This window comes from Salvia splendens, chromosome 16 (assembly GCF_004379255.2).
Source record: "Salvia splendens isolate huo1 chromosome 16, SspV2, whole genome shotgun sequence".
NCBI lineage: Eukaryota > Viridiplantae > Streptophyta > Magnoliopsida > Lamiales > Lamiaceae > Salvia > Salvia splendens.
Genome location: NC_056047.1, coordinates 19550758 through 19562537, shown reverse-complemented (window position 1 = coordinate 19562537; position 11780 = coordinate 19550758). Strand labels below are relative to the sequence as shown.

The 11780-nt window shown below is 42.1% G+C and overlaps 1 pseudogene; it reads left to right on the top strand.

Annotated features, from left to right (window-relative positions):
- The first annotated feature begins 34 nt into the window (after positions 1-34).
- LOC121770318 lies at positions 35-7381 on the top strand (annotated as a pseudogene).
- The last annotated feature ends 4399 nt before the right edge of the window (positions 7382-11780 follow it).

Here is an 11780-nt window from a genome sequence, read left to right as displayed (position 1 = left end):
CCCATTTATTTCCCAACCGTTTTGGACACTCCAAATGAAATTATTGCACATAAAAACTAGATCTTGCATAACATTCACCTTTTATCAAAAACGCATTTCAACAATCTGCACAGCTAAAACTGACCAACAAAATCAAGAAGAAGAAGAATCCCATATTTGGGTATGCACAAGACAAACTTTTCTTCAAATTCAGCAAACCATCGTTCAAAAATGCACCAAACAGAAAGTAATCCAGTCGGGAAAATCCTCCCACGCACAGATCACTCATTTCGGTACAATCAAACACTTTCGCTTCCAACATGCTCATCAATTTCTACTCCAAATGCGGCGTCGTGGATCATGCCCGCAAGGTATTCGACGAAATGCGCATGCGAAGCGTGGTTTCATTGAACACCATGATCGGCGCCTACACTCAAAACGGCAACGACGAAGCAGCTCTGTCTCTATTCGCCTGGATGCTCAGAGAAGGATCGGAGTTCAGTGAATTCGCCTTGTCTAGCGCGCTATGCGCCTGCGCCTCGAATTTTTTACCCTTTGAGAGCAAACAGTTACATGCCTTAGTTGTTAAGTCGTCGATGGAGTCGAATGCCTTCATTGGCACAACTTTGCTTGATGTTTATGCAAAATGCCGATTCATCAACGACGCTTTGCACGTGTTTGAGGCCATGCCGGAGAAGAGTGCCGTGACATGGAGCTCGATGATGGCTGGATTCGTGCAGAATGATCTGTACGAGGAGGCATTGAGATTGTTTCTCACAGCGCAGAGAAATGGAGTCGAGATGAATATTTTCATGATATCCTCTGTTCTCTGTGCCTTGGCTGCCTTGGCGGCGTTGGGAAGCAAGTGCACGCAGTCGTGTGTTATAAAAATCATGGATTAAATATGTCCGGTCAATGGATTTTGACCAAATAATAAATGTGACGAGACATTTAATTTTGTGAAATTAAATGACATAGCGTCGATCTACATTTTACGTAGATAAATGTAGTATATTCACTTTCTCAAATCCGATTTCCGATGAGTGAGAAATAGTGGATTAAAGTTGAGCATAATTAGCTTTTAATTAAAGCTTGGAGTTGGAGCTTAGGGAATAATTAACTAGTGTTAATTATCTCACATTGGAGGATTAACACATATTTTAATGTGTTTAAATTAAGTGACTTTATGTTACTTAATAATTATAGTGGATCAAGATGGGTGAAAGAGCCCACACGCACGCGCGCGCCACCGCCCGCCCGCCCGAGTCCGTGCTCGTGCTCGCGCTCGCGCTCGCAGGCGCGGACCGCGGGCCCGATCCCGATCCCGATCTTGATCTTGGACTTGGATTTTGGCAATTGGTCTTTGGGTGGTCTTTGGGCTTGGTGCTTGGCCCAAACTAATCTTTTTAGACCACCGCCGAGTCAGCAGTCCAAGTGGCTTGATACATCGTCAAGCGAGGCACAGTCACGGCTGCCACATAAGAAATCCACACACGGAAGGCACACTCCTGCCACACGCCTGTAACCGACGACGGTTACGAATCTGCCATGATGAGCCTTCAATGGCTTGGTTGACCCTACATGGTGGCTTGGCCTATAAATAGGCTAGCCATACCACTGCATTACTACACACAGACAAGCATTCTCTGCATTCATAAGCTCTCTCCCTCTCTCTGCATTGTTTTTCTATCGAAAGCTCTGTCCTCTCCTCCATCCAGTTCGCCGGAGCTCTGTTGATTGCGGTGCTGCTTCACCAGAGACGTAGCCATTTTACCTTTAGGGATGACACGCCAAACTGAGAGCACTACCGGGGCGTATCTCGTCTTGCGGGAAGAGGCCTCCTCGACTCGGCTAATTCACGGTTTAGTTGTTTCGATTTTCCGTTGTAATTTTAAGTTCAGTTTCTCCTTTTGTATTCTTTCTTTTGGGTTGTATTACGCCCGGTTGTATCTCTTGTAATCCCCAGAAACCAACAATCCCAAGACGAGATATAACTTGCTTTTGAAGGAATTTGGACTCTAAACTGAACCTAAAAACTTTCGAAACATTTAACACCTTTGCTGGAGATGTCGACTGAATCCAACACCGTTGCTGCCACCATCACCGCCGCCATTTCCTCCACCATGGCGACCACTGGACCTATCAACACTTCATTGATTCCGTCGATGATGCCAACCCCTGGGTTCTATCCATCTTCATCAACAACCCCTTGGGTGTATGTTAACACCCATGGGCTCACTAGCGGATCCACCTCGAGTGGAACAGTTGGTTCCACTTTTAGTGGTTCCTTCGGATCCTTTGATGGATCAAGTGCTGGGGCCTTCGGGTCTCACACAGGTGCTGGGGCCTTCGGGTCTCACACGGGTGCTGGTTCCTTCGGGACCAACATGGGTATTGGCTCCTCCGGGACCAATATGAACATGACGGGCTCTATGCCCAACATGACCATGGCGGGCTCTATGCCCAACATGAATGGTGGGGGCTCTATGCCCAACTTTTAAGAAGTAAAGATGAAGCAATAGAAGCGTTCAAAAATTATAAGAACGAAGTTGAGAATCAACTTGGTTGTAAAATCAAAACGATTCGAAGCGATAGAGGAGGCGAATATGTAGCCCCGTTTGAGGAGTTATGCAACGCAAGTGGTATAATTCATCAAACAACGGCTCCATATTCACCACGATCTAACGGTGTTGCAGAACGCAAAAATTGAACTATAAAAGAGATGATGAATGCACTGCTTCTGACTTCAGGATTACCACATAACATGTGGAGGGAAGCTGTTTTGACAGCCAACTATATCTTGAATAAAATCCCTCTCAAAGGAAAAGATGTTACTCCTTATGAGTTGTGGAAGGGAAGGAAGCCATCCTACAAATACCTCAAAGTGTGGGGGTGTTTGGCAAAGGTGATGGTTCCTCCACCCAAAGAAGTTACAATCGGACCTAAAACGGTTGATTGCATCTTCATTGGATATGCACTTAACAGTAGTGCATATCGATTTGTTGTTCACAAGTCTGAAATATTGACTATCACAGTATGAACAACAATTAAGTCGAGGAATGCTGTATTTCTCGAAAATACATTTCCTTGCAAAGACAAGGAAAAAGTCTCAACCAATTCTGAGACAAGAATTGAAGAAGCCACTAGTTCTAAACCAGTGGAAAAAGAAGCCACTAGTTCTAAATCAGCGAATGAGGAACTTGAATCGCGCAAGCGTGCAAGGCCCGATCCAAAAGATACAGTACTAAGACGTGGTAATAGAGTCAGAACACCAAAAACATTTGGTCCTGACTACATTGCTTTCATGTTGGATGAAGAACCAACATCGATAAAAGTAGCCTTTGCTGGCCCAGACGGGCTGCATTGGAGAGAAGCTGTTCAAAGCAAAATTGATTCAATTTTGCTAAACCACACTTGGGTATTGGTAGATCTACCTGAAGGTGCAAAACCTCTAGATTGCAAATGAGTACTTAAAAGGAAATTTAAGGCCGATGGAACAGTGGAGAAGCATAAAGCCCGATTAGTAGTAAAGGGTTTTAAACAAAAGGAAGGGCATGACTTCTTAGATACCTATTCACCCGTAACAAGGATTACATCTATCCGAGTGCTTCTCGCTATTGCTGCATTGCACAATCTTGAGATTCATCAAATGGATGTAAAGACCGCGTTTCTAAATGGTGAACTAGAAGATGAAATATATATGGAACAACCCGAAGGGTTTGTAGTACCTGGACAAGAGAAAAAGGTATGCAAGCTCGTAAAGTCCTTATATGGATTAAAACAAGCGCCATTGCAATGGCACTTGAAGTTTGATAATGTGATGTTATCAAATGGGTTTAAAATCAACGAGTGCGACAAATGTGTCTACATCAAGAGCACTAATAACGGCCATGTTATAGTGTGTCTATACGTTGACGATATGTTAATCTTGGGTAGCAACACTCAAGTAATTAACGATACAAAGGCCATGTTAAAGAGAAACTTTGACATGAAAGACATGGGTCTAGCCGATGTAATTATTGGAATGAAGATTCTAAGAACGTCTGATGGAATCATCTTAACACAATCACATTATGTTGAGAAGATATTGAATAAATTCAAGGCCTATGATGTCGTGCCGGTTAAGACTCCAATTGAACTCGACGTTCACTTGAGCAAAAACAAAGGCGAGCCCGTTGCACAAGAAGAGTATGCACGGGTCATCGGGTGCATTATGTACTTGACTAATTGCACTCGACCTGACATTGCTTGTGCCGTGAACAAGTTGAGTCGTTACACGAGCAATCCTAGCAAAGAGCATTGGAGAGCTCTTGTGAGGGTTTTGAGATATTTAAAACATACTCAAAATCATGGGCTACACTTCTCGAGATACCCCTCGGTACTTAAAGGGTACTGTGATGCGAACTGGATATCCGATAATAGAGACTCACTTTCAACAAGTGGATATGTCTTTACTATTGGGGGTGGTGCTGTATCGTGGAAATCTACAAAACAGACATGTATAGCCCGATCAACAATGGAATCGGAGTTCATTGCCTTAGATAAGGCTGGTGAGGAAGCCGAGTAGCTTAAGAACTTCCTTGAAGATATTCCATGTTGGTCTAAGCCAGTGCCACCAGTGCTGATCCACTGCGATAGCCAAGCGGCTATTGGAAGGGCAAATAATGGTTTCTATAACGGTAAGTCTCGACATATACGTCGACGACATAACACCGTGAGACATTTTATCACAACAGGGGTGATTACAATTGACTATGTAAAGTCAATAGATAATCTAGCGGATCCGCTAACCAAAGGGTTAAACCGTGATCAAATGAATAAGTTGCTTGAGGGAATGGGGTTGAAATCCACAAAGTAAAGAATTATCATAGTTGAACCATGATGACTGGAGATCCCAAGAACTTGGTTCAAAGGGACAACTAAGCTATGAGAGTTCATGAGAAACACTCAACTATATCTATTCCCTAGAGAGCAATAGAGTGTTGGAGAACTTGCCTAGTGGTAAAGGCTAAGTCTATGACTTTTAATGGTTCTTAAGGATCTCAAAGAGATGGAGTTCTGAAAGAGACCAAGTATGACAAGGTACTTGACTAAGAATCACCTATGTAAGTGCGAAGTGTGGTCGCTTCATAAAACACACTTATGAATCCAAAGTGGTGTCCAAGACCGCAATGGACACAAACGTGAGAACGGATGAGGTTGAGGTGTTTAAGCGTTAACACCATTGTCTCGGTGCACGCCGTGGGGGATTAGTTCAAAGCATCGCGCTACTAAGCCGCCTGTGTATCCGATGGTGTCGACTATGGAAGGTTCAAAGCCAACAACTACCTATCCTTATGCTTATATACCTCTCGAGGGTTGAGCTTGTGTCTGCATGCATATGCATTCGGCTATTTCCACTCATGTGGGGATTGTAAAAATCATGGATAAAATATGCCCGGTCAATGGATTTTGACCAAATAATAAATGTGACGAGACATTTAATTTTGTGAAATTAAATGACATAGCGTCGATCTACATTTTACGTAGATAAATGTAGTATATTCACTTTCTCAAATCCGATTTCTGGTGAGTGAGAAATAGTGGATTAAAGTTGGGCATAATTAGCTTTTAATTAAAGCCCTGGCCCGATCCCAATCCCGATCTTGATCTTGGACTTGGATCTTGGCAGTTGGTCTTTGGGTGGTCTTTGGGCTTGGTGCTTGGCCCAAACTAATCTTTTTAGACCACCGCCGAGTCAGCAGTCCAAGTGGCTTGACACATCGTCAAGCGAGGCACAGTCACGTCTGCCACATAAGAAATCCACACACTCCACACGCGGAAGGCACACTCCTGCCACACGCCTATAACCGACGACGGTTACGAATCTGCCATGATGAGCCTTCAATGGCTTGGTTGACCCTGCACGGTAGCTTGGCCTATAAATAGGCTAGCCATACCACTGCATTACTACACACAGACAAGCATTCTCTGCATTCATTAGCTCTCTCCCTCTCTCTGCATTGTTTTTCTGTCGAAAGCTCTGCCCTCTCCTCCATCCAGTTCGCCGGAGCTCTATTGATTGCGGTGCTGCTTCACCAGAGACGTAGCCGTTTTACTCCATCCAGTTCGCCGGAGCTTTGTTGATTGCGATGCTGCTTCACCAGAGACGTAGCCGTTTTACCTTTGGGGACGACACGCCAAACCGAGAGCACTACCGGGGCGTATCTCATCTTGCGGGAAGAGGCCTCCTCGACTCGGCTAATTCACGGTTTAGTTGTTTCGATTTTCCGTTGTAATTTAAGTTCAGTTTCTCCTTTTTGTATTCTTTCTTTTGGGTTGTATTACGTCCGGTTGTATCTCTTGTAATCCCAGAAACCAACATGTGTAAAGCTGGTTTTGGTGCAAACGAGTACGTTGTTTCTTCTCTCATCAATGTTTATGCAAGATGTGGTAGCATTAATCAGTATCGCTCTGTTTTCTCCGAAGCAGAGAAGAGAAATGTGATCCTTTGGAACACGATATCTCGGGCTTTGCAAGGCACGCTAGGCCCTTGGAGGCTATGATGTTGTTCGAGAAGATGCAACAGGCATTTCTGTATCCGAGTGAGGTAACTTATGTCTCTATCTTATCTGCTAGCGCTCACATGGGATTGGCTGAGAAGGGGTGGAGGTATTTTGACATGATGAAGGAGCAAGGCTTGAATCCTGGCGCTGTGCATTACTCGTGTATGGTTGATATCCTAGGTTGAACGGGGAGGATTGACGAGGCCAAGGATATGATTGAGAAAATGCCGTTTGAGGCCACTGCGTCCATGTGGGGATCGCTCTTGGCCTCATGCAGAGTTCATAAAAACGTAGAGGTGACAGAGGTTGCTGCAAGAAAATTTTTCAAGATCGAGCCTAACAATGCTGGGAATCTTGTTTTGCTGTCAAAAGTATATGCTGCAAGCGGGAGATGGGACGACGTTGCATCAGCAAAGAAACTGCTCAAGAGTAGTGAAGTCAAGAAGGAGAAGGGGAAGAGCTGGATTGAGATCAAAGACAGTGTTCACTCGTTCATGGTCGGGGAGAGGAGCCATCCGTGGATGGGGGAGATATACGCGAGGCTGGATGATTTTCTTGAGGAGATGGAGAAGTTGGGGTTCAGAGGGCAAGTTGAGCACGATCTGCACGATGTGGAGGATTATTGCAAGAGGGAGCTGCTGAAGCATCATAGTGAGAAGTTGGCTTTTACTTTCGGGTTGATGTGTTTGTCTTGGTTTGTTCCGATAAGGATCATGAAAAATCTGAGGATTTGTGGGGACTGCCATCAGTTTATGAAGGTTGCTTCGGCTGTAACGGGGCGCGAGATCGTGGTGAGGGACAATAATCGGTTTCACCATTTCAGAGAGAGGGTGTGTTCATGTGGAGAATTTCGGTGAGTCTGTGTACTGAGATGAATTGGTGTTAGACAGTAGCTACGAGTTTTTGAGTGTAGGAATATGTTAGTGAAAGAGGTGTGATTCTTTTGTGATGAAGAACTAATGGAATCTGTGATTTTCCGGGGTTCGATCTTGATTCAACAAGACCAACAGATAATTATAAATTTTTAGGTTGATCCAAAATTATTAAATTCTCCGTTGGCCAATATATAACTCAAATCATACTACTCACCAAAAGCGATAAGAAATGACCTAAAAGTTGTTTCAAGAAGCTATCTTTATCTCTTTTTGCCAAAAAAATTTCTCGTATGTGTGCACTTTTTATCTAGGAAAATAGAAATATAGAATCAGTTTAAAACTAAAATTTGAGAATAGTTTTATATCTGCAGAGACATGAGCAATGATATGCTACGTACCTTATGTGAGCACCACTCTCGTTTGACTCACGTTTAACTTTGTTCGTTTTGATTTATATGTTTAGTTTGATTCTAATATATTAAAAAATGTTATAAAACTTTTTAAATTTTTACAAAATTCATAAAAATCAAAGCTCGATTTGCTTATTTTCTCTATAATTTTTAATAAACGACCAAATCGAGCTTTGATTTTTATGTAATTTTGTGAAATTAAAAACTTCAATAATATTTTTTAATTTATTAGAATCAAACTAAATATATAAATCGAAATGAACAAAGTTAAACATGCGTCAAACGAGAGTAGTGCTTACAAAAGGAGCTCACATAAGGTACCTTATGTAGCATATCATTCCTCGACATGACATAGTACTCCCTCCCGTCCATCATTTAAAGAGTCATTTTGGTTCGGCAAGGTTTTTAAGAAATTGCTTCATTTGTGGAGAAAAATAAAGGGAGAAAGTAAGTGGAATGAGAAATTCATTTTTATATTAATTTTATAATGAATTATTAGTGCAAAAAGTTAATGAAATATAGGGTCTGTATATGAAAGCGAAAAAAAAATAGATGGTTTTTTAAATTATTGACAACCTAAAATAGCAAAATAATTCTTTTAACGGTGGAGAGAGAGAATAAGATCTGCAAAATCGATTTATTTATTTTCCACATGAATATCTTCATACAATTATTGACAATAAGCAACACATAATCATTGACACTACAATTCTAAAATAAACTGTGATTCACGAAAATTTCTCAGCCCTTGCTCAAAAACCCATTTTAGATTGCAAATAAGCTTATCTTCCACTCGTAGCATCTACTCCTCCGTCTACAATTTGGATTCCCATTTTTTCCAGCATTGGCATCAGTTTAAAGAAATATTCAGAAAAGTAGGTGGAAGAAAGTTAGAAAAGTAGGTGGAAGAAAGTTAGTGGAATATGAGTCTCATTTGTAGATATTAGTTTGAAATGATACGTGGTGGAATGTGTTGAAAATGTAGAATTGATTTGGATTGAAACCTCCGTCAATGAAGGATGAAGAAACTGATAAAATTTGAGAAAAACTGTAGTGCAGGAGAGAAGAGCGGAAAAGGAAAAATTTCACTAATTGACTACATTTTTGGAAGTGTTAATCTACAAATTACAGTAAGATGCCTTATATAGGCTAAGGAAAAATATAAACTACCAACTAATATAATACTAAACACTAGCTAATAAAAGAAAAACAATATCAACTTTACAATTTATTTTTAATTTCAACACCCTCCCTTAAGATGGAAGCACAACCAAATGCTACATAAAAACACACACAACTAAGATTTATTCTAACTCCAAGTCATGAGAAAATCCATCTTGAGCATTTGCAAACCAATTGGAGCTGTTGTTGCATATTATGGTAAAACCTTGCTCTCTCAAACATTCACTGGCATTGAGTACAACCAAGATTGTAGAATTGGGTAAATCTTTGTTATATTATTCACAACGGAATTATACATCATATATAGGCTAGAATAAAGCTATACAAGGTAAGATTTCCCTCAATCATATCTCCCTAATTTTCGATCATAATATTGTATAATCTTCTGCTGATTTTGTGCAATCTTCTTTGCCTTGCAGAATATTTCGGATCTTCCAACACTCCCCTCAAGTTAAGTGATGGGATTCCCGAAGCTTAACTTGCCCAATACTTCTTGAAAGCTTTTCGCCGAGACTGCTTTGGTTAGATTGTCAGCCAGTTGGTCTTCTGATTTCACATACAGAATTTCCATTATCTTCTCCTCAAGGTTCTCTTTTATGAAGTGCCGATCAATTTCGACGTGTTTAGTTCTATCATGTTGTACTGGATTCTTCGAGATACTGATTGCAGCTTTATTGTCACACAACAATTTACAAGTTTTCTACGGTTCTAAGTTTAGCTCCTTCATCAATCTCCTAAGCCAAAGGATTTCGGTTAAACCGCTCTTGATGCCTCGAAACTCGGCTTCAGCACTTGAGAGAGCCACTACCTTTTGCTTCTTACTCCTCCACATGACTAAATTTCCACCAACAAAGGTGAAATATCCACCAGTAGAACGTCTGTCGACTAGGTTCCCTGCCCAATCAGCATCTGTATATCTGTGAATATCTAGGTGCCCATTCTTCAGGAACAAAACTCCATGTCCGGCAGTTCCCTTTAAAGAACGGACCACTCTAAGTGCCGCATCCTGATGTTCTTCTTGAGGGTCATGCATGAACTGGCTAAGAACTCCCACTGCATATGCAATATCTGGCCTGGTATGGGACAAATAGATGAGTTTCCCAACTAGTCTCTAGTATCTTCCACGATCAGTGGGGGTTGCCCCTTTGACGAGCTGAAGTCCGTGATTCTAAACGATTGGGGTGTCTGCTGGCTTGCAGTCCAACATCCATGTTTCTGTCAAAAGATCAAGAACATACTTCCGTTGGCTAATAAAAATTCCCTTTCCTGACCTAAGTACTTCAATCCCGAGGAAATATTTTAGATCGCCAAAATTCTTCATCTCAAATTCTGCAGCCAGGTGTTCTTTGAGTTGTTGTATTTCCTCGACATTGTGTCCAGTAATGTTCATATCATCAACATAGATTATCAGACATGTGATCTTCTCCCTTTCCCGTTTGATGAAGAGTGTGTGGTCGGAATTGCTTTGTCTGTATCCATACTTCTCCATCACTTTTGTAAATCTTTCGAACCAAGCCCTTGGAGATTGTTTTAGCCTGTACAGTGTTTTCTTCAATTTGCATACTTTCCCTTGCCCGAACTCTTTTGAGAATCCTGGTGGAGCCTCCATATAGATGAGATCTTTCAACTCTCCATGAAGAAACGCGTAGGTCACATCGTACTGATGAAGTGGCCAGTCCCTATTTGCTGCAATAGAGAGAAGGACTCTCACGGTGTTCATCTTTGCCACGGGAGAGAATGTCTCAGAGTAGTCGATTCCTTGAGTTTGAGTGTACCCCTTTGCTACCAGTCGAGCTTTGTATCGCTTAATGCTTCCATCTGGTCTTCGATTAATTGTGAAGACCCAGCGGCACCTAAATGTATGCTTTCCATCGGGCAGCGGACTGACCTCCCAAGTTCCATTTCTTTTTAATGCCTTCATCTAAACTAGCATTGCCTCCCTCCAATGTTTGATTTTCACTGCTTCTTCAAATGTTTGAGGTATCTCTTCCTCATACAGTGCAGCATGGAATGCCCTTGCCGTTTTGGAGATGTTGGCTTCGGCGAAGTTTGCTACAGAGTATTTGCTTTTCCTGCTAATTCTACCAGGAGAGTATCTCTTCAGAGGAATTCCTCTCGTGCTCCTTGGAGGAAGCACATATTGCCCAGTATCTTGATCGATCGAAGTATCCTCTTCCTATTTCAAGAGGTGAGCCAGAGATTACCTCGGATTCCGTTACGGCTGGATCATCGGAACGCGGCGGAAGCGTCGTTGGGTTTGTTTCTGTAGATGAGGTCGGCTCATGAACAGTGCCAACTTGCTCAATTGGTCCCACATCAAAGTGACTTAGCACATACCACCGACGGGAGTCGTTTTCTTGGGTCTCCCCCTGTCTCTCATACTCCCCTTGAGTCCCAAAGTGGTAAAAGAATTCTGTTTCGAGAAAGCTGCAATTCATGGTGGTGATTACCCGTCTAGTTTTCGGATCGTAGCATCAATAGCCCTTTTGATTGATCACATACCCCACAAATACACACTTAATCGTACATGGGGAAAATTTGGTTTTTTCGTGTTTCGGGATGTGTACGTAGACAGTGCAACCAAAGGTTTTGGGTGGGATGGATAAGGCTGAGGGGACTTGTGTCATAGTGGCCAAATGGTCTAGGGGCGTTTTTCGGTTTAGTAATTTGGTGGGGAGTCGATTGAGGTAAACGAAAGTGGCTATGGCTTCGGGCCAAAAAGATGGTGGGACTTTTAAATCAAAAAGGAGGGCTCGAGTCATTTCAAAGATGATTCAGTTTTTTCGTTC